The sequence below is a fragment of the Equus quagga genome, chromosome 5, assembly GCF_021613505.1.
Source record: "Equus quagga isolate Etosha38 chromosome 5, UCLA_HA_Equagga_1.0, whole genome shotgun sequence".
Lineage (NCBI taxonomy): Eukaryota > Metazoa > Chordata > Mammalia > Perissodactyla > Equidae > Equus > Equus quagga.
In genome coordinates, this window is record NC_060271.1 from 27316867 (window position 1) to 27341071 (window position 24205).

Here is a 24205-nt window from a genome sequence, read left to right on the forward strand (position 1 = left end):
CCATTTATTAGCTGAGGGACTCTGGGCTAGTACTTTGAACTTCCTAAGCCTCAATGTCTGTGACTGCAAAGAGATGGGTGATGCATTTACCAACCTCATAGGGTTGTTCTGAAATGTAATGAGATGATACATCACTTAGCGCTGAGCCCACAGCACAGTAAGTGCTCGGATGTGAAACCTGTTACTATTCTTCATATATACAGAATGAAGCTGGGGGCTAGACCAGAGTGACCTGACCCTCTGGCCTCTACCACTGGCCTAGTCTTTTGAGAATATGATTGGCCAGCTCTGAGGAAGGCACTCTGCCTACCAGGCTACCTGGGGCCTTAGACATCTTGGGGTGTCCTCTGTGGCAGACCAGAGCTCCAAGTCCTTCCTGTGGTCCCATCCAGACCATCTTACCTCCATGCAGCTGGACTCACCCAGCAGTGGGGAAGGGAAGCAGGTGACCGTGTCACACATCTGACCCAGGGCATGAGCCGAGGTGTCCAAGCCAGAGGTCTGCAGCCAAGCCCTGTCCCCAAAACTCCCCAACATCCCTCCATGCTCTATGCTGCCAGATGGCTGCGTGCACTGCAGCTGGCCCCTGAATGGCCAACATTTACAGTCATGGCCCCTTCTGTGCCAGGGCCTAGGCTGGGCACCAGGCACCACTGGAGGAGGCCGCATACACTGAGATGGACTGTCCCAGTGCTGTGTGATCACCGCAGAAACACACAGGTACCCAGGGGTAAGGCCTGCTTTCATGCCCTTGGAATGATCTGAGAAACCCAGAGAAGGGATGCATGGGCAACTCCTCAAATTTCAGAGCAGGAAGAGGCCTGAGAGATTGAGGAGAAGTGATTTCATTAAAGTGTGGTCCAAGGACTCCCTTCAGAATTACTGGAAGCACATGTGAGAAACGCAGATTCTTGGGCCCCACCCCAGACCTGCTAAATCTTAATCTTTGGAAATCAGACCTGGCAATCTTCATCTTTAACAAGCACCCCCTCCCTGAAGTGATTCTGATGGACTCTAAAGGTCGAGAAACACTATGCAGCCTAAAGCCCATAGTGGGGAGAGACAGGGAAACTGAAGCCCAGGGAGGTGGCATGACTCACCCAAGGCCACATTGTGATGGTGGCACAGCCAAGCAAGAACTTAGACCTCAGGACTCCCAAACCAGTGCTCTCTCTTCACTCTACCCCACGGGTGGAACCACACTGCGTGCCTCTACTCCTCTAGAATCCCCCTGATACCATGTGCAGCCCTGGGCCCCCAGGATGCTGCAGGGGTCCCGTGAGAGCTGATGGGGGCACACGGAGCGCGCTCAATGTGTTCTGAATGACTGAACGAATTCCTATCAGCTGTGGCTGTTCCTTCATGGAGTGACTGATTTTTTTGGTTTAAAAAGAAAATTGACTCATTCATTGTCCTCCAGGGCCAGCATCTGTCCCACTCCCTCCCGAAATAGCTGTCATTTGCCCTGGAACGGGGGAAGTAAAAAGTTTCGCTGGGAGACAGCAGAACGGCAAGTCTCGGAAGTCTGCCTGGAGCGGGTGCGGGATCACAGCTGTGTGGGAGGCGGGCTCAACCCCACAGCTGACTTGCCTAATTTCGCTGCTTTTACGCAGAACAATTAGAGGCTGTTCTTTGCCTGCTATTTTGATTTGTGAAGGATCCTTCCATTCCCAGGGGGGCTGGGATGCTGGGAAGTAGGTGATGAAGCTGCTGTAGCTGGTCCAGGCAGGCCTGAGAGGCACAGGGCTGACTCTGCCAGGCAGAGCCCTAGGAGCTCCTCTCTGAACAGGCCTCCCCTGCACAGCTAACCGGCTGCCAGGCCCCGTCCTATGGGCCTCCTCGGACACATCATGCCGCTCTCCTGCCCTCAGCCCCCCTGTGGCTCCCCAAAGTTCTCTCCACGTTCCACAAACTGGCCCCAACCACCGCTCGGCCTCAGCTCCCAGAACATTCCCCTTGACGGATGTGCCCTACCCCCACCCCCTCCGCCTCTTTGCTGTTCCTCAGACACATCAAACCCTGGGGTGCTGTTCCCTCTGCCTGGAACCCCAAATTTTGCATGGGTTGCTCCTTCACTTAATACAGGACTCGATTCAAATGTCATTCTTCAGAGGCCACCACAACCATCCCTTTCCCCACTATCACTCTCTATCTCCTTATATTGCTCCACTTTTCTTTATAGCGTAAACCACTGCCTGACATATTTATCTTCTCTTCTTTCCGTCTGCCTCTTGAGCCCGTGTAAGCTCCCTGAAGGCTTTGTCCATTTTGTTCTCTGCTGTGTCGTCAGGCCTGCGAATGGTGCCTGGCCAATAGCAGGCTCTCGATAGGCATTTGTCACATGGATGTCTTGGTCCAGGCCTTGTCAGCCCTCCTGGGGACTACTGCAGCAGGCTCCCTCCCCCAGAGTTCATCATCCACAGAAGTCAGGGCACTCATTACAAAAGACAGACTTGCTCAGGACACTCTCCTGCCTACAGCTCTTCCACGGCTCACCACCGCCATGTGGACGAAAGCCACACTCCTCAGACTGGCATTCCGTCTGGGCAGACTCCTTCTCAAAGTACCTTCCCGTCACATCCAGCCACATTTATAGCGCCCCAGACGCTCGGTCTAGCACGCGCTCCCTCCTAAGAGACAGCCAGTGTAATGGTTTGCGGGCATCCCTCCAGATCACATAGATGTATATAGTTTTTTATAAAATTTTATTTCTGCCAATTTAATTCAATTATATAGTCTAAAAAAAATCCTATAGTACTATAATGAAAACAGTCCTCCTGTTGCCCCACCCTTCCTTGCTCCTCTGTCCTGCTCCCCAGAGGCAACCACTTTTAATGTTTTTAGTTATTCTTCCAGTGATTATCTCCATAATTCTAAATAATGTGCTTAAATGGCTATTTTCTTGATTTATCAATTTTAGACAGTATGTGTCAAAGTTTGTATTGGGTTAAGCCAGGCTATGCAGCAGTAACAAATAATCCCAACATCTCCGTGGCTTAAGACAATAAAAGTATATGTCTCATCTTTGCAGAGTCCCTTCAGTGTCTCCAGGACCGTTATATTCCATGTGGCAATTCCAGCCTGTTTCAATCTGGTGGCTCTGCCATCTTACCCTAAGGCCTCCTTGATCTCCACAGAGGGAGAGGAGACAGCGGCAGGGTCATCTAAGCTCCATTCTAGCTGCAACACAGCACTTCCACCTGACATGGACTGGCCAGAACTAGTCATATGGCCCCACTCAACTGCAAGGGGCGAAGAAGTAGTCTTCTGTGTGCCCAGAAGCGGGGAGAACCACATGTTAGTGGGCACCAGTAATGTCCTCCACAACTCCCTAAGATGGTAGAGGAGGATTAACTCTCCTACGCTACCCAACTCCACCTCCTCTCTCCATCCTTTCAACACAGTTTTATCACAACTTTTAAATTTTTAGCTAAATTAATATTCAGGGTTTACATTCTTTTTTTTTTATAGGGTTTGCATTCTTATGGCTTTGTAGACATTGTCCACTGCGGAGCCAAATGGTCTATTATAATTACATTTGTTTTCCAGTACAGATTTTTGTTTTTCCTGGAGTTAATAATTGCCTCTCTTTTTCATTTGCTTAGTTCTGTGTATATATTGCTAAATCTCCTCAAACATTCCAGCAGACCTTTGAAATGCCTCGTCTATATGGTCACATAATCTGTCAGTCCCTCCTGTCTTCCTAGTGATCCACCTCCTGAAGCCTTCCTCCTCCCCTTTCAATCTGGGGCTGGTCGCTTTCTACACCAGCAGCACACCTGTCCTCCTGTATTAGAGAACACGTGTCCCGGTTTGGAAGTCTTTTCCATCTTGGTTTATGCCCTCATCTTAGTGGGGAACATTCTCTAGTCATTTCCTAACAAAGAACACATAGGAAGTAAAATTTTAACACCTTTGCATGTCTTAAAAATGTATTTGTTCTATCCTCACTTCTGATTTCTTTGACTGTAGACAGAATAATAGGTTGGAAATAAATTTCCATCAGAATTTTGAGAGCACGGCCCCCTCATCTTCTAGCTTCCAGTGTTGCCACTAAGGTACCTGGAACCCTTCTGATTCCTGGTGACTTGTATGTAATCTGTCCTCCCCACCTCCAAAACTTTTAGGAGCTTCTCTTTATCCCTGGTTTTATGACATTTTGTGATGATATGCCTTTGGGTGGCTCTTTTTCATTTGTATTGGGCCCTCTCATTCTGAAGATTTATGTCCTTCAGTATGAAATATCTTCATTTCTTTGATAATTTACTTCTCTCTGCTTTCTCTTGAATCCTTGAAAAATCTGTTAGTCAGATATTGGGCCTCCTGGATTGATCCTCTAATTTTCTTTTCTTTTCTTTTCTTTTTTTGAGGAAGATTAGCCCTGAGCTAACATCCACCACCAATCCTCCTCTTTTTGCTGAGGAAGATTGGCCCTGAGCTAACATCCGTGCCCATCTTCCTCTACTTTATATGTGAGATGCCTCCACTGCATGGCTTGATACGGTACATAGGTTCGGGCACAGGATCCAAACTAGCATACCCTGGGCTGCCGAAGCAGAGTGCGCAAACTTAACCACTAAGCCACCAGGCTGGCCTCTCTAATTTTCTTATCTTTTCTATTTTCCACCTCTTTGTCTTTTTGGTACATCTTCTGGGAAATTCCCTTTTTATTATCCCTCAACCTTCGTATTGACTTTTTGGTTTATTTTTTTTTTTTAAGATTTTATTTTTTCCTTTTTCTCCCCAAAGCCCTCCGGTACATAGTTGTATATTCTTAGTTGCGGGTCCTTCTAGTTGTGGTACGTGGGATGCCGCCTCAGCATGGCTTGATGAGCAGTGCCATGTCCACACCCAGGATTCGAACTGGCAAAACCCTGGGCTGTTGAAGCAGAGTGCGCGAACTTAACCACTCGGCCACAGGGCCAGCCCCCTGTATTGACTTTTAATTTTATTTTGGCTCTCATGTTTTATTTTCCCAGTATTGTTTCTTTTTGTCTTATTATTCTCTCTCTCTCTCTCTTTTTTTTTGGTGAGGAGGATTGGCCCTGAGCCTACATCTGTTGCCAATCTTCCTCTTCATTATTTTTTTCCTCTCCAAAGCCCCAGCACATAGTTGTATATCCTAATTGTAAGTCATTCTAGTTCTTCTATGTGGGATGCCACCACAGCATGGCTCAATGAGCAGCACATAGATCCACACCCAGGATAGTAACCAGCGAACCCCAGGCCACCAAAGCAGAGTGCACAAACTTAACCACTCAGCCACTGGCCGGCCCTTTATTATTCCTTTTTTATATAGCAGTTATAACATCTTATTTCATGGACACAATATTTTGTCTTATCTCTCTGAGGATACTAATAATTTTTGTTTTGTATTTCCTTCTGCTCTTTGCATTGTCTGTTTACTTCAAACATTTCTGTTTACTTGTCTGCTTTGTCCTCCCTCTTTTGTCCTGGAGACATCTTTCAAATATCTGGTGATACATGACTAAAGGTTAATCTTTGAGTGAAGCACCAAATAACCAATTGGCAGTTGTGTGTGTGTGTGCGTGTGTGTGTGTGTGTGTGTGTGTCAGTGCAGGGGCCCTGTCACCCAGCAGGCTTCACTATAGGGGGACCGAGCGAAGACCTAGCTTTTACGCTAGGGGACATCTAAAGATCACTGTCTGTAGGTCTCTTCTCCGGGTCTCGTCTCTCTTTCAGAGAAGGATCCTCCCCCGTCCTGCCTAGGGAGCACACTTCTGGCTGCCAGGATTCTAGCAGCAGAGCTGGAGACAGGGTCTGGGGATGCCCCCGTTTTCCATTTGGTATCTCACTCTGACCTTTTCTGTATCTGCAGGGCTTGAGTTCAGAGTTCCTCCAGGTTAACTCCCCTAGGGAAAAATCCTTGACCTCCTGCAGTGTGGAGGGGTGCTCACCGGGTTGTGCAGGTACAAGAGTGGGGGTCCTCAGGGGATAACCAATCCCATGGCCCCATTTTCAGTCCCACACCTCACCCCTGCTCGGCCTGTTACTCCTCTTCCAACTGCTTTTCATCATCCAAATATGTGCTGATATCGCTTAGGGAACATAAACTGAGGCACAAGAGGTGAACTCACCTGCCCAAGGTCACGTGGCAGGTAAGTGGCAGGGCCGGTGTGTAACTCAGGCTGTCTAGTGCCAACATGCAGTAATGACTGTGTCATACTGTCCCTCAGTGCTTGTTACCCTCCTCCCTGCCCCGCCTCTCACAGTTAGTGAAAAAGTCAAGGAATGGGATTTATTATAAGCTGAGGTTTGTTCACTCATCCAACAGGTATTAACTGAGCACCTGGTACGTGCCAAGCACTGAGCAAGGGATACAGGAGTGAAGACATTGTAGCTTCTTGAAATTTCTGGTCTCAGGGAGGGAGCAGACATCGAACACATTGCTGCACGAATTAAGGTATAGATACTCACTATTACCACTCTACCATGAAGGGTAGGAACAGGGTATAGTGATGGACACTACCCAGGGGGAGTGTGGGAGGGTTTGTGGAAGGACCTTGGCTCAGACTGGGGGGTCAACGATGGCTTCTCTGAGATGTGCCATGAACTGGATTGTATCCCCCTCAAATTCCTGTTGAAGCTCTAACCCCCAATGTGAATGTTTGGAGATGGGGCCTTTGGGAGACAGGTGTAGATGAGGTCATGAGGGTGGGACCCTCTTGATGGGATTAGCGCCCTTATAAGAAGAAACACCTGAGAGCTCATGTGCATGCACGCTCTCTCTCACTCTCTCTCTTTCAATCTTTCTCTCTCTCTCTCCTTGCCATGTGAGGACACAGCAAGAAGGCAGCCATTTACAAGCCAGGAAGAGAGCTCTCACCAGAAACCAACTATGAACCTTGATCTTGGATTTTTAGGCCCCAGAGCTGTGAGAAAATAAATTTCCACTGTTTAAGCCACCCAGTCTAGGCTATTTTGTTATGGCAGTTCGATTGACTAAGACAAGGTGACATTTCTACCAGGTTGGGAAGAATGAGAAGGAGTCAGCTATGTGAAGATAAGGGGGTAGGTTGTTTCAGAATAGCATGTGCAAAGACCCTGGGGCAGGAAAGAGCTTGACAAGCTATAGGAATGGTCAGAAATCAGGTGTGACTAAAGGGCAGTGAGCCAGAGAGGAAGCAACAGGAGATGCAGCAGAAGTGAGCAGGGGTCAAATCACACAGAGCCTTTGAGCCAAAGCAAGAAGTTTGGATCTTATTCTGAGCACAATGGGAAGTCCCCAGAGAGTTTAAGCAGGGAGTGATGTGGTTTCCTTTATGTGTGTTTCTTGAAAGATCATTCGGACTGTGGTGTGGGGGTTAGATGGAGGGGAGAGCAACAGTGGGCAAGAGACTGAACTTTCTAGAAAGATAAGATAAATAGTTTATTTCCCCACCCTTCAAAACCCTACCGTTGGTCTCTATTCTTCTTTTTTTTCTATTTCAAAAAGTTGTAGATATGACATTAGACCCTTACCTTACACCATGTAAAAAAAATTAACTCAAAATGGATGAAAGATCTAAATGTAAGAGCTAAAAATATAAAACTCCTAGAAGAAAACATAAGGGGAAGCCTTCATGACACTGGATTTGGCAACGATTTCTTGGATATGATACCAAAAGCACAGGCAACAAAAGAAAAAATAGATAAACAGGACTACATCAAAATTGAAAATTTTTGTGCATCAAAGGACACTATTGACAGAGTGAAAAGGCCACCGACAGAATGGGAGAAAATATTTGCAAGTCATATATCTGATAAGGGGTTAATATCCAGAATATATAAAGAACTCCTGGAATTCAACAATAAAAAAAGCAAGCAACCAGATTAAAAAAGGGGGAAAAGACTTGAATAGATATTTCTCTAAAGATATACAAATGGCCAATAAGCATGTGAAAAGATGCTCAACATCATTAATCGTTAGGGAAATGCAAATCAAAAACACAAGGAGATACCACTTTGCCTCTATTAGAATGGCTACTATCAAAAAACCAGAAAATAACAGGTGTGGACGAGGATGTGGAGAAACTGGAACCCTTGGACGTTATTGGTGGGAATGTAAAATGGTGCAGCTGCTGTGGAAAATAGCATGGCAACGCCTCAAAAAATTGAAAATAGAATTGCCATATGATCCAACAATTCCACTTCTGGGTATATACCCAAGAGAATTAAAATCAGGGTCTTAAAGAAATATCTGTACACCGATATTCACAGCCACACTATCCACAATAGCCAAAAGGTAAAAGCAACGCAAGTGTCCATCGATGAATGAAGGGAGAAACAAAATATGGGATCAACATACCATGGAATACTATGCAGCCTTAAAAAGGAAGGAAATTCTGACACCTGCTACAACATGAATGAACCTTGAGGACATTGTGCCAAGTGAAATAAGCCAGTCACAAAAGGACAAAAACCTCTATGATTCCACTCGTATGAGGTACTTAGAGGAGTCAGATTCATAGAGACAGAAAGTAGACTGGTGGCTTCCAGGGGCTGGGGAAAGGCGAAAGGGGTGGCAAGCTATTATTTAATGGGTACAGAGTTTCAGTTTGGGAAGATGAATGAAGTTCTGGAGACAGATGGTGGTGATAGTTGCACAAGAATGTGAATGTGCTTAATGTCAGTGAACTGTGCACTTAAAATGCTTAAAATGATCAATTTTATGTTACGTGTATTTTTTTTTTTACTTTTTTTTTAAAAAAGATTGTCACCTGAGCTAACAACTGTTGCCAGTCTTCTTTTTTTTTTTCCCTGCTTTTTTCTCCCCAAATCCCCCCAGTACATAGTGGTATATTTTAGTTGTGGGTCCTTCTAGTTGTGGCATGTGGGACACTGCCTCAGCATGGCCTGATGAGCGGTGCCATGTCTGCACCCAGGATCCGAACCCTGGCCCGCCAAAGCAGAGCGCACGAACTTAACCACTCAGCCACAGGGCTGACCCCATTATGTGTATTTTACCACACTAAAAAAAGAAGTTGTAGATAATCAAGTGCTGTCTCTGTGTCTATTTTCTAAGCTAGTGAGTGCCATGAGGGAATCCTTGAGAGCCAGTCAGATCTTGGCTCCTCAACAGACTTAGCTGTGTGATCTTGGATAAATTACTTCACCTCTCTGAAACTGTTTCCTCATTGGTAATTTCAGAATAATCACGCTTCTTTAGGAGCCAACACATACGAAAGCGTCTAGCTTGCTGGCCAGCACATAGACAAGAACCGGCAGCCCTTTGGGGACTTTTTCTCCTGATATTTTTCGGCTTTTTTCTCAGAGGGTTCAGTCCTCACCACTGGACCCCACCCTGGAGGGGAGGACAGTAAGCTCTGGCTGAACCTCTGTTGACTCTGAGATGCCTTGAGAAACCCTTTGATTTATTTCTAAGTCAAAATCCCCATTGGCTCATCTTGAATTACGCAGCTGTCGGCGAATTTGCTCCCAACCATCCTTCTCAGTCCCCCGTGAGCTTCCTTTATCACGAAGCACCGAGCGGCTGAGCACATTCCTTTCAGAGCCCTAAACCCATTCCATCGTCTGTCAAACAAGCCCCACTGGCGGGGAAGGGCACCAGCACCTCTATTAATTTTCTTCCAATCTGATGGCGTTGGGGCGTGCTCTGTGACTGAAGCATGGCCAAGGCCACGTTAAATCCACACACACTCCTGGGCCTCTGGAGAGCTGGGCTTCCCGGCTGACAAGGAAGCTCCTGGTAAGAATTTTCTCCCCCAGGCGAACCCAGGGCAGCTGGTACACGGGCTGACATCCTAATGCCCGGCCCCCAGAAGAAGGCTAAACCGTTCCCTCCTTTGAACATGGCCTCGATGGGACTGGCCTGACAGCTTTGCGTGGGTTGTTCGTTTTCTTTAAGCAAATTGTCTGAGTGTCTTTTCTTTCATGGGCCAGGCACTATGCCCAAAGCAGCAAATGCGTGATTTCATTTCATCCTCGCTGTAACCCTGAGTGCTAATACCATCTGTAGAAGGTCCCCATTTTTAGATGGCTCACCCAAAGACATGCAGCCAGGAAGTGACAGTGACAGGATTCAAACTTAGATCCAGTTCCCAGAGTCCACCCTCATAACCACTCAGGTCTGGCCTTCGCTGTTCACTGTCCCCCAGCCTCCTTGCCACTTGCACTAGCTTATCAAACACGGGCCGTGTGGAGGGGCCCAGTCTGGAGGCCAGGCCCAAATGGAGTCGACCAGTCCAGAGGCGGCTGGCTCCAAGGCATTCATCTGTTTCTGACATTTCTCATCCTGCTATGGTCCGGCGGTTTGGAGACCATCTGCTCACAGTCCAGGTGGGGTCGGGGAGAGCAGACTTATAAACACGAGAACAATGTCCAGGCACAAGGATGGAGCCCAGAAGAGAAAGGAAGGGGGAGAGGTGGGTTCAGAACAAAACATACACCTGTGGTCACAAGGGGGCGGTACCAGTAAATGGACAACACCTATGTGCCAGGTCTAGCTCAGGCTTGACTAAATATCCCTTACACAGGTGTTTGGTTTGTTTTTTAATAGATAATAAACATTTGTTGCACAGTGACTATGTGCCAGGCACTGGGAAAGCATTTTACATCATTTAATCCTCCCAACACCTCTAGAAGATGGATAGATTTATTACTCCCAACGTATAGAGAGCAGCAAAGCAACTTCCCAAGGTTGCAGAGTCAGAAAGAGGCTGAGCGGAGATGCCCTCCTCTTGACTTCGGTTTCAGCTTCTCTCCCGTGGACCCAAAGTACTCCGTGCACCCCTCACATATTCTCTTTGAGGATTAAAATACAAACTCCCCGAAGGCATGGCGTTCGTCTTGGTCACCACTATGTGACTAGAACCTACAGCAGCGCCTAGCACAAAGCAGGTGCTGAAAACATTTGGCGAATGCATGAAGGTTGACGTGTCTATCTTCCACGCTAGACTGGGACATCCTTCAGTCAGGAACCTTGTCCCTTCATGCCCTACAGAGGGGACACAGCGTTCACAGGAGGACTCCCTGTGGGACAGAGTCAAGTGCCCTGGTCCTTGGAAGTTACCAGCCACAAAGCAAAGAGCTCAGATGGGACTCCTCCTGCCTCCCTCCCTCTCTCCTCTCTTCCTTCCTCTCCTCCTCCCTTCTATCCTCAACCCGGACCAACCCAGGTCCCCTGAAGGACACTTGGGCTTGACCCTGTTTGCCCTGAATCTGAAGGGACTCACTCTGCGTGGTAAAGGGAAATGTTGTCAGATTATTTATCCAAAGTAGTTAATTTGTTTTTAACTAAACTGAGCAGGTTCTTTTCCCCACTTACGCACAACAGCCCCTGGAGATCCAAGCAGGGCAAGAGACCTGCAAACAAAAACCACAGCAACAAGGAAAGAGCACCAAGCCTCAGACTGATGGGTCTTGTGGCACCTCAGGAGCCAAATCAAACAAAATGGCTTCAGCCTAGATCAAAACTCATTTGGTCTTGCAACTTAATAGCAAAACAAGCAATCCAATTAAAACACGGGCACAGGACTTGAACAGACATTTTTCCTAAGAAGATATACAGATGGCACATGAAAGATACTCAGCATCACTAATCATCAGGGAAATGCAAATCAAAACCACAATGAGATACCACCTCACACTGTCAGAACGGCTATTATCAAAAAGACAAGAGATAACAAGTGGAAAGTGGTGAGGATGTGGAGAAAAGGGAACCCTCGTGCGCTGTTGGTGGGAATGTAAATTGGTGCAGCCACTGTGGAAAACAGTAGGAAGCTTCCTCAAAAAGTTATAAATAGAGCTACCATTTGATCCATCAATTCCTCTTCTGGGAACATATCCAAAGGAAATGAAAACACTAACTCGAAAAGCTGCCTGTATCCCCATGTTCATCGCAGCACTATTTACAAGGGCCAAGATACGGAAACAACCTAAGTGGCCATCGATGGATGAATGGATTAAGAAATAAGATGTGGTGTATATATATATACAACATGGAGGGGTATCATGCTAAGTGAAACAGGTCAGACAGAGAAAGACAAATGTCGCGTGATTTCACCTATGTGTAGAATCTAAAAAGCAAAACAAATAACAAAAACTAAACAAAACCCAGACTCAGAGATACAGAGAACAGATCGGTGACTGCCAGAGGGGAGGGGCGGTTAGGGGAGAGGCAAATGGTTGAAGGGGATTCAGAGGTACAAACTTCCAATCACAAAATAAATGTCATGGGGATATAAAGTACAGCGCGGGGAATGCAGTCAATAATACTGTATTAACTTTGTCAGGTGACAGACTTATTGTAGTGACCATTTCACAATGTACACAAATGTTGAACCACTGTTGTACACTTGAAACTAATATACAACTGTGTGTCATTTGTACCTCATTAAAAAAGAAAACTCAGGGGCTGGCCCCGTGGCCAAGTGGTTAAGTCCGCGCGCTCCGCTGCAGGCGGCCCAGTGTTTCGTTGGTTCGAATCCTGGGCACGGACATGGCACTGCTCATCAAACCACGCTGAGGCAGTGTCCCACATGCCACAACTAGAAGGACCCACAACGAAGAATATACAACTATGTACCGGGGAGCTTTGGGGAGAAAAAGGAAAAAATAAAATCTTTAAAAAAAAAAAAAAACTCATTTGGTCCCAAACAGTGTGGATTGCTGGAGTATTTAGAATTAATTTTATTCCCAAATGCTTTTTGAGATCTCAAAAATGACAGCTGCTCACTATAAAATGTTCAAACAATACAAATCATTTAATAAAGTTTAAAAGCCACCATTAATGTTACAGACCTTCATTTTAGATGACATGCAAATGCACGTACCCTGTTTTATATACAGAAATGAGATCTTGCTCTAAAACTTATATAACCTGTTTCTTTCTCTCAAAAATATGCTGTGACCATCATTCTATATCCATAGACACAATTAATATAATTTTTGGTGACTGATTGTTATTCTAGTCCAAAGCGCAACAAACTTTCTGTAAAGAGCCAGAGAGTAAATATTTCAGGCCTCCTAGGTCTCAGAAGGTCTCTGTCATATATTCTCGGGGTTTTTTTCCACCCTTTAAAAGTATAAAAACTATTTTTAGCTCAAGGACCACACAAGAACAGACTGTAGGCTGGATCCAGTCTCCAGGATACTAAAGCGCCTTAGTAAATCCCCTATTGAAAGACATGGAGGTTGTTTCTGCTTTTTGTTATTATAAATAATGCTGTGATAAACATCTTTGTGCACACAGCTACCTGATGGTCACCTTAGGAGAAATTCCTAGAATCTCAGAGCTAGAAGGAAGCTTCACGGTGAGGGCATTCCCTCTATGGCACTCCAGACAAATGGCTTTGCAGTCTCTGCTTGAGTATGTCCAGAGACAGGGAAGTCACCACCTGCGGGCACAATCCATCCCGCTGTTGCGACAACGCACAGAGTAAGGAAATGTTTTTTTTTTTTTTTTAGCTAAAGACTGCCTCCTTCTCACTAGGCACTTTTTTCCTGGTTCTGCTCACGGAATCACAGAATCCAAACCTAACCCTTTTTCCTTCTATGTGTTGGAAAGTGCAGATATTAACAGTACACCCCTCATCCAGCTGTGGTGAGACCTGCATTAATACAAGAAAGTGCTCAGCATGTGTTAGCTGTTATGGCTGGTTGCTCAGCTGCCTTCATAGCACCACGTGGCCATTCCTTGGAGCACCCATCTCAGTCTGTCCTCATGCATTCATGAATGTGATTATCTGAGACAAGATGATACCACCCTCTTAGGTTAATGGAGGGCCCCAGATGACACAGGTAAATCACGTCGCAGGCACACACGTGGTCCTCAGGCCTGGCCTTCTGCCATCTCTCCAGACAAGTAAGCAAGGCCAAATCCATCTTCTATGGGATCTATAACCTCGAATCCATTAATGAGGACATATGCCACTACAGGAAGGGCTGGCCTCCGTGGGCAAGTTTCCAGGTTTCTGGCCTGCGGTGGCTGCATCCACCCACACCCAGATGTAGTTCTCACGTATTTCTTACTTCGGTGGCATCACTGCTGGTGGGACATCAGCTTAAGCCACCTCCCTGTCACACAAGCCCCCCAGATTGGGCTCCCCAGCTCACAACTTTGTTCATCTCCTTCTACTTCTAAACCTCTCCAGAAATTCCCTGCTCCGTGCACCTCCACATCGTGGGCCAGGGACTCAGCAGGTGCTGTCACCAAGGCTTTAACAACTGCAGTGGGTTGAATGGCGGCCCCTAAAAAGACAAGTCCACTTCTCAACCCCCAGTACCTGTGAATATGGCCTTATTTGGCAAAAAGGGATTTATGGATGTAATTAAGCTAAGGATCTCCAGATGAGACCATCTGGGGTTATCTGGGTGGACCCTAACTCCAATGACAAGTGTCCTTGTCAGAGACACACAGGGAGAAGAGGAGAAGGCTGTGTGAAGATGGAAGCAGAGATTGGAGCGATGCAGCCACAAGCCAAGGCATGGCTGGAATTCCAGAAGCTGGAAGAGGCAAGGAAGGATTCCCCCCAAGAGCCTTCAGAGGGAGTGCAGCCCTGCAGACACTTTTTGGACTTCCGGCCTCCAGACCTGTGAAAGAATAAATTGCTGTTGTTCTAAGCCCTCAGGTTTGTGGCGATGGGTTACCAGCCCTAGCAAACCGATACAGTGAAAGTGCAGCCCAGGGAGAACCACGCGCTTTGGCTCCAGGCACACCTAGATGTAAGCCCCGGCTCGGCCTCTAACTACCTGTATGGCCCTGAGTGAGTTCTAACTTCTCTGAGCCTCAGCTTGCTCCTCTGCGAACTGGTATAATGTTCCTACCTCTTGAAGGTGTGGTGAATATCGAGTTCACACCTATAAAGTCCCCAGCACACTGCCTGACACACTCATATCATAGCAGCTTCTTTTCTTGTCCAGATGAGGAAAACGGGCCCAGAAGGACACCTGGTGAGCTGCCCTGGGAGTCCCAGGCTCCTGACTCCCTTGCTGGCCCTGGGTAACCTGCCACCTTTGGGGTGCAACTTCAGCACTGGGAGAGGCTCTGATCTGTAACACCGAGTTCAAACCTCCTCTCCCACTTTGTAGATGGGGAAACTAAGGCCTGGAGAGGGAAAGGCAGTTGCACGAGGTTACACAGAATATCAATTCTCCGGACTTCTGGGAGACCAAGTTCTTTCTACTTCTCCAAGCCGCCCTCCCAGGAGCTAAGCTTCAGCGGAGGGTTCAAGGTGGCTGAGGTCAAAGGGGAACGGGCGCTCTTGTCCAAGGCTTCAGAATTCCTGGGCTCTTAGTAGATGCCTACGTTCTAGGTCCCTGTGTCCAGTGATTAACCAATGTACTGTGGGTCCATGGATGGAACCGTCCCCATCACTGTCATCATCTTCACCACCATCTCTATCACGGCAGACACACTGACTCAGTGCTTATGTGGGCCTGACATAGTCCATTGAATTCTATCATGACATTGACATAGATTAGCTCACTTAATCTCTCTGACAACCCTATGAAATTGCTACTATCACCATCCTCATACAGAGGAGGAATGTGAGCCTTGGAGAATGTTGGGTCGAATAGGTACCCCCAAATTCATGTCCACCTGGAACCCCAGAATGTGATCTTATTTGGAAATAGTGTCTTTGTAGATATAATTCATTAAGAGGAGGTCATACTAGATTCGGGTGGGCCCTAAATCCAATATGACTAGTGTTCTTATAAGAAGGGACACAGAGACAGACACAGAGGGAACACAGCCATGTGCAAACAGAGGCAAAAATTGGAGGGATGCAGCTGCAAGCCCCAGGTATGCCAAGGATGGCCGGCAACCGCCAGGAGGCACGCAAAGAAGGATTCCTCCAGAGGGAGCGCGGCCCTGCTTGACTGCGGACTCTCGCCCCCGGCACTGTGAAGGATCTGTTTCTGTTGTCTTAAATCACCCAGGTTATGGTCATTTGTTACGGCAGCCCTGGGAAACGAATACAGAGGGGTGAATAGTCTCACCAGCCATGGCCTAAACCGTAGAAGCAATGTCTGTTAAAATTGCTCCACTCCCCAGCTCTCCCACCAAAAGGACTTTTTTCATCAGGAAGATAGAATGTTAGCACTGGAAGGAAAGATGGCTGGCGAGAGGATTCACTGAGCTCTCACTGTGTGCCAGCTGCCTGCTAAGTACGTGCCACGTGTGTGTTCACTGTTCCACTGAACCTGTGCAACCACCACTGGAGGTGAGCATGATCATCCCCATTTCACAGGTGAGGAATGTTGAGGTTCAGACGGGTGAAGCAACTCACCAAAAGTCCCACAGCTAGGAGTGTCAGGGCCTGAGTCAGACCGTAGGTCCCTCTGACTCCAGAACCCACATGCCTAACCTCTACCCCGTCTTCTTCTCCCTGTGTGCCAAGTTCAATCCCTTTGTTTTACAAATGAGGAAACCAAGACACAGCTATAGCAGTGATCACAAAGGCTCTGCCCACTGTGGGGAACAAACAGCTTGAATAAAGCAACTGCCAGCCAGCCGGGGTCCAGCTGGGGCTCCCTCTATTTGCAGACAAAGGGTGGTTGCTCTTCCAGCTGGGCAGCAAGGGCTGTGACCAGCGTCCCTGCCCAGCATTTAACAGCAATGGTGAGGGGCCAGAAATTAATTAGCTGTCTCAGTTTTGGCAAAGCCTGAGAAAGGAAAGTGGTTAATTATAACGAGGCCCAGTGAGCATGTCACAGGAGAAGATGAAGGACTGGAACATGGAACCGTAGGGCCCCTGAGTTGAACGCGAGTGGGGAGGCTGGCCAGGTCGTGCTCAGCAATAAACAGGGCAGATGCCTCGTTCAGTCCAGTTCAAGAACCGCAATATGCTCACAGAAGCCAAGGAAGAGAAGCTCTTCTGCATCACCCTGGCTCTGCTTCTGGCTTAAAGATGGCTGACCAGGAATGGGGCAGCCAGACACAACAGAGGCCCCAAGAAAGCGGAGTTCCTCAAGTGTGGCGTGTCAGCCCATGGGTCTCTGGAAATAGGACACGTCCCTCCTATAAACACCCCCTGACACACGCCTGAGTATCAGACCCAAGGCTGGAGCTCCAGCTATGAACAAAGGGCACTCCCCACACCCCACATCCCCTCTTTCAGGGAGAGAGAGAAATGAGCGATCAGATGAAAAAGTGTATGGCCCCTGCTCTGATGGGGGACACCCAGGACACTGTGGGAACACAGAGTATCCACTGGCCTGGGGGCATCAGAGAAGGCTGCCTGGAGGAAAGGTTTACTAAGCTGAAGGGCAAGGGGTTCCTCTAAGGGAACAGAGGCCTCAGGTTCCTGCACATCTTATCTCCCTCTTGTCTCATAGTCGGGGGATTTTTATCATAGACCCCAACTCCACAGAGAGAATCTCATCAACAAAGTGCCAACTAGACATTTAAGAAATACTTAGTGATGCCTCCTTAGAGTCAAGGATTGAGCCAAGGATAGAAGATGAATGGGACACCACTCCTGCCCTCCGGGAGCAACCAGCACAAAAAAGAAGCAAAAAAGAAGGCAAACCCAGGAACAAGCAATTACACTACGATTAGAAAACACTGCTTCATGACCAGCTATTTTTGGGTGTGTCTCCCCTCTCTCTATGTGACAGGCACTAGATTTACATCACTGCATTGAATTCTCACAACAAATGACTGTGGTAAGCACTAGCACAGCATTTGGCAGGCGAGGGGGCCGAGGCTCAGAGAGGCAGAGAAACTTGCCTAAGGTCACACAGCCTATAGATTGTAGTACCAGGACTCAAGCCTGGGTCTGTCTCACCCCATGATGGTTAGTTTCATGTGTCAGCTTGGCTAGGCTCTACCCAGTCATTTAATCAAACGGTAATCTAGGTGTCGCTGTGAAGGGATTTTGTAGAGGTGGTTAACACCCACAACCAGTTGACTTTAAGTAAAGGAGACTATCCTTGACAATGAGGGTCAGTCTTAAAAGCAGAACTGAGGTCTCCCAGAGGAAGAAGAAACGTGAACTGGAGCATCAGCTCCCGCCTGAGAGTTCCCAGCCTGCCGTGGAAATTTCAGACTCGCTGAGCCAGACCCACAACCGCATGAGCCAATTCCTCGAAATATGTCCTACTGGTTCTTTTTTCCGGCAGCACTCTCACTGATACAGACTCGAAAGCCTGTGTTCCAGGCTAAGGTTGGTGCCAGGGAGCCACACGGTCTCCTCACCCAGAAAAGGGCAACGACAACCACCACGTTGGGTTGTTGCAGGGCTCAAACGTGACGAGAGGCAGCGTGATGAATGGAGAGGGGGCAGGCCCTGCAGTCACACACTCACTAACCTTGGCAAAGTCTTACATCTCTGAGCCTCAGCTTCTTCATCTGTAAAACAGGTTCATTGAATTGTTCGTTCCTACCTCCTGGAAGTGTTGCAGAGATGAAGTGATTCTGTATGTCAGGTCTCCTGTATGAAGCTGTGTAATAATACCAAGGCACACGCTCTTTTTCCTGTGTGTGTGAGGAAGATTGTCTCTGAGCTAACATCCGTTGCCAATCTTCCTCTACTTTGCATATGGGACGCTGCCACAGCATGGCTTGATGAGTGGTGTGTAGGTCTGCACTCGGGATTCGAACCTGTGAAACCCGGGCTGCAGGAGCCAAGCAGGTGAATTCAACCACTGGGTCAGCCCTGGCACATGCTCATTTTTGCCACAGTTGCAATTGGCAGATTCTTGATTATTTTGAGTCCCTACCATCGCCAAGTAAATACTACAATCCCACAATTCCATGTAAAACTATTGCCCAGAAGTTTATCATTCCTAGTGACCACTGTGTGGATGCCACACAGTTTGCCTAACCTGTCCCCCTGCCGAGGGACACTCTTTGAGGACAATGGGCAAGGCAGGCCCCGTGCAGAGCATTCGCACACATTCTCTCTTTTGGCTCACACCCACCCCGGGAAGTGGGTATCAACAGATTGCCATTGTGTCCACAGAAGGAAACCGTAACGCAAAGAGAAGAGTGTTTGTCCAGGAGTGCAGCGTGGACAGAGGCTCGACCCAAAGTCAGGAGTTCTGAACAGCCACGCTTCCCAGCTCCAGGCCGTCCGCCATGCTGTATTACTTGTTACATCTCCCTCTGCCTGACACACAGCAGAGTTTCACCTTTGTTTTCTTCTGCTTTTTTTTCCTTCTCCCCAAAGCCCCCCAGTACACAGTTGTGTATTTTTAGTTGTGGATCCTTCTAGTTGTGGCATGTGGGATGCCACCTCAGCATGGCCTGATAAGCGGTGCCATGTCCACAGCCAGGATTCGAACCATTTGGGCCGCCAAAGCGGAGCGCATGAACTTAACCACTCAGCCACGGGGCTGGCACCTCACTTTTGTTTTATTTATTAATAATTTATTATTTTAATAACTTTACAAATCAATCTCCCAATCCCTGGCTTACAGAAGTCATTTCTCCACAGTTGAAACCGGGGGGATCACGCGTTCGACCTTTTCACGGACATTGCTTCATGGACACTTGGCACACGTGGGCTCTGGGAGTCAAGGGGGCCTCGGTTCAATGGCCATTTACCAACTGTGGCTTTGGGCAAGTGAATTATCATCTCCGAGCCTCAGTGTCCTCATCTGTCAAGTGCAGAGAAATGTGATACCAACCTCACAGAGTTGGGAGAATTAAACGAGATCATACACGTGAGGTGCTCGGCACACAGCTGGCCACCTTGTCAGCACTCAAGAAAGGTCAGTGGTTCTATTTTTGGTGTGAAGTCCTGCGGAGCCAATCCGCTGTGCTTTGCTGTTGAACCCTTTCTCATCTGGGATGACAAGGCCTGAGCAAGTAGAGGGAGCGTCTTGTGCTACCTGCTCCTCCCAGCAGGACAGCCCTCTGGCCACATGTGGGGCTCTGCTCCCTCCCCCAGGGAGGAATGGAAAATCATTACATGCATTTCCTAGCACTTCTGGAGGATGAGCTTTTGTAATTAAGAGAAACAGATTATGTCCGTCTGTCCTGCAGGGGCCTCTGGGCTGCCCGGGAGAAGCAGTTTGTCTCCCTTGGCATAATTCCTGCGGCTGGTGCCCAAGCGCTGGGCAACCAGCCAAAAGGCATCATGATCACCAACGACTTCCTGTGTGGGCCAGGCCCTGCGCTGAGGCCGTCTGTCATCTCCCGTCACCTTTGCCCTCACTGCTCCCTCCGCCTACAACACTTCCACCCAGGAACAGACCTCTGCTTAGTTGTCTCCTCCTCCCTGACCTCCCCAGACACAACTGCAGCCCCACCACCGTCTCTCAGGCCTGTTTTAGTTCACTTCACGGCCAGAGCCCCGGCTTTACCTCTCTTTGTTATCGGCTGTCTTCTTCCCTCTAGACTGTCAGCTCCGTGAGGGCAGGCACTGTGTCGTGGTTGCTGTTGCAGGCCTTGCCCCTAGAACTGCGTCTTAGGAGGGGCTGCTGAATGTATGTTTGTCACAACTCTGCCATGGAGGTGTTTTTCTATCATCCCCATTTCACAGATGGGAACACTGACTTGGTGGGGTGAGCCGGGGTGGAGGGCCAGCAAGAAGCAGACCTGGATTTGAACTCCCATCTCTCTGCCCCGAAGGACGTGGCTGCCTCGACAGCTGCTGGCGCCCCCCCAGGAAACTTGGGGTTCTTCGGGCCTGTTAGGTGTGGTCAGCGGCCCCTAGGCCTGGCTGCCCTGTACAGGAACCCACTTCTCACGCTCCCATGGACTGCTATTTCCAGCCACCAGCTCTCCCTTAGCCCAGGTAATCCCAAGCGTGGAAAGAGACGCAAGAAGAGGAGGTAAGGGGTTAGGAAAGGCAAGCTCCAGTCCTGCCTTGGCCACTAACTCAAAAGACACAGAACCTCTCCAGGCCTCAGTTTCCTCACTTGTAAATCAGAGGGGCTGAACTTGACATAGAGGGTCGCAGAGGACAGGGCAATGGTTGAGAGTGCGGGCTCTGAGATCAGAACGACCTGATTTTAGTCAGACTCCAGGACTCCGAGGATGCCTGATCACTTCTCTGTGCCTCAGGTTTCCTCATCTACAAAATGGGGGCCACAACACTCACATCCCATGGGTCTGTGAGGATTAAACAGGATGATATATGTATCCATCTCTAAGCAGAGAGCCTGCAACAAAACTAGGGTTCGGTAAAGAATCATCATCCATGATCCAAAATTCCACGCCTCGGTGAAAAGGTCCCTCCAGCAGGGGAGGCAGGCAGTCTGTTTCCGCCTCTCACTGTGTTGTGTTTATTGAATGGAGCTCTCTGACCTCACAGGACTTTGAAGTTGGAGATCTTTCCACTTATCAAGAAAGACTCCGAAAGCTACAAAAGCCGCGATTCTTTCTGCACACATCCACCCCCGCCAGAGACAAAGGGGCTGATTTCTGAAGCTGCACTGGGAGCTATAAATCAGTAGGACACGACCCAGGCACCCCATCCACCCCATGTCCCCCAGCTAGTAATGGGGCTGCTGCAGCCCGCACGATGGTAAACTGCTAATTTAGGCCAGGCTCTCTGCTCTCTCCCGCCATCATCCCTCTTCCTGTGCATGCTATGATGTCTGGGTAACCAATTGGATTTAGAGGTCCCAGGAAGCCGAGGTTAATGAAATCAGGCCTTGCCCTTGCACGGCCCCGCTTCCTCTCGGAGTCCAGGCACCATCCGCCAGGAAGGGGAGAAGGGGAATCTGAGATCATAGCGTCTGAGAAGCATTTTTCTTCAAATCTCAGCTGCAGCGAGAGGGGCCTGAAATTGTGTTTGTTTTAATTTTTCTCCACCCGAATCTCCAGTGCCAAACCTCCACCCAGTGCTTTTCCAGTGTCCTCTCGCAGACCCTCAGTGATGGGAAGCTCCCTACATTACACAGCAGCCCATACCTTCTTGGAGAGCTTTGACTGGCGGGAAATTCCTTATAGAAACAATAGGAGATGGGCACAAACATAAGTGTTCAAGAATGTTCACAGATGCATTATTTAGATTGGCATAATATGGGAAATACCATAAGTCTCCCCAAAAGAGAACACATTCATGCCCTGCAGCCATCAAAAAATCATGTTTTAAAAGAATGTTTGATAATATGAGAACACGCTAATGATACAATGTTATGTGAAAAGGCATCTTACAAAATAGTATACATAATGCGATCATTTTTCAATATAGAGTGATCGTGATGTCATTAAAACACACACACACACATATATACACAGAAAGAGACAGAGAGAGGCGTAGAAAGAGATGGGAAGAAAATAGACCAAAATGACAAAGCTTTTCTCTTTGTGGTGGGATTATGGGTAATGTCTGTCTCTGCTTAAACTTCTCCATATTGTCTGAAATAACTACTGTATTAACTTTATTGTAAAAGGAAATTTCTAATATTGAGCTGATAAAGCTTCCCTATAGCATCCACCCAATAACTCTAGTTCCTTTGGGGCTCAATAAATGTGGTTCGAATGAATGAGAAGCAAGTCTCTTCCCTCTTCTAAATAGTCACAACGATAGAAAACCTTTACTGAGTACGTACCAAATGCCTGGTTCTACGCTGACGTCCTTCATGTCACGGGCCATGACCTTCTCATAAGCACCCTAGGAGGGTCTAATGCTACTCCCATCTCACAGATGAGAAGACTGAGGCTCAGAGAGGTTGTGCACGTATTACCCAGGCTCACTCTCTCAGTAAAAGGCTCAGCTAGGATGTGACCCCAGGGCAGTCCAGCTCTGTCATCGGGGCTCTCAACTGCTGTCACCCCACACAGAGGCCTCAGGGGTTTGCTCACAGCAACCTGCCCTCCTCCCCAGCTCTGTTCGTCTCTTCTCTAGCTCGACATCCCCAGCGCTCGCCCCTACTCCCCACGGGCCTTGTGGACAGAGTGGCAGAGCCGGCACAGAGTGCTTCTGGAGTCAGAAAGACCTGGATTTGTACCTTTCTAGAGGGGAGAGGCTCCTCTGTCTGTCTGAGGCGGAGCCTTCCCATCCTCATCCATAAACGAGAATCTACAGCCGCCACTACAGGGCTGTCCGGCGGCTCGGAGAAGCCTCTGGGACATGGCCGAAGCTCAGGACAGCCTCCTTAGTGCCCTCAGTGACTCCTCTGGACTCACCCCCGTGTGTCTGTGAGTCACACGCACTCCCCAGGGAATGAACCCGAGACCTGGGAAGTGGTAGGCTCTGGGGCGAGGCCAGGAGGTGCGGCAGGAACTCCAGCCAGGCTGTGACTTGCTCTCCCTGCTCAGCCTCCCCAGAGGTCATGGGGCGCAGCCTCCTGCCTCCTTGTAGGTCCAACAGCACTCTATTTTGGAAAGGGGACAACTGAGGCCAGAGTTTCAGAGACCCATCCAAGGTCACATGGCTCTCTTCCATTGCCCCAAACTGGCCTCTCTGGTTTCCCACACTGAGGCCCTTCCCCTCCACCCCCGATCCCACCCCACCCCCACTGACACCAAATTCCTCCTCTTGAACACCATTCCGCACAGATTGCTCCAAAGTCCTCTTCCCCATGGTGACCCAAAACTCCCTCATTTCCCAGCACGGCTGTCGTACCTTACCCGGGACCCGAGAGCCTGTGCGGCCTCAGCTCCCACTGTCCAGACTTGCGACTCAAGCCTCACCGTGAGGGGCCTCTGGCCCCTGACACAGCCATGCGGGCCTGTCTCCAGGCCCCTCCTCAGTCCTCCCTCTCCCCACTCCCCACCAGAACGACTCCTTCCAATTGCCTGGGGCTGGTCCGTGGAGGTCCCCTAACGCTTGCACCTCACCGAGAGTTCTGGAAGGCACAGACTGTAGTCGGTGGATTCATCACTGGCTCCAGGGCCTAGCCAAAGCCTGCACACAGCAGGCACCCTGGCAACCCTGCTGAGGAGGACACCTGCCTCCAGGGCCTATCCTGCTTTTGTCCCTGCAGCCTCTCCATCCTCACAGCCACCCAGCCCCTGGCACTCTCAGCTCAGCCATGGTGAACTTCCCTCTCCTCTGCGGCTCTCCATCGTCCGCTGCACCTTTCTCTGCTCATGCTGTTCCCTCTGCCTGGAATGCTCTGCCCCCACCTCTCCATGTAGCCAACTGCTGCTCCCCTGTCACGACTCAGCCCAGGTGTCACCTCCTCTGACTCGGTCTGGTGCCTCCCCTGGACGCCCACGGCTCCAGGAAGCTGCAATTGTCCTTGGAGCTGTAACTAACCAGGGGGTCCTAAGGGGCATGGCTGCCTTAGGAGCCAGAGGCCATGCTGAGGCTTACGCTGAGGGTCTGGGCAGTGGGAA

At 48.8% G+C, this 24205-nt stretch overlaps 1 protein-coding gene across 1 annotated transcript in view; it reads right to left on the reverse strand.

Moving 5' to 3' along the window:
- Positions 1-24205, reverse strand: part of OPRD1 (opioid receptor delta 1) — a 32966-nt gene that overhangs the window by 3670 nt on the left and 5091 nt on the right. The window lies entirely within an intron of this gene.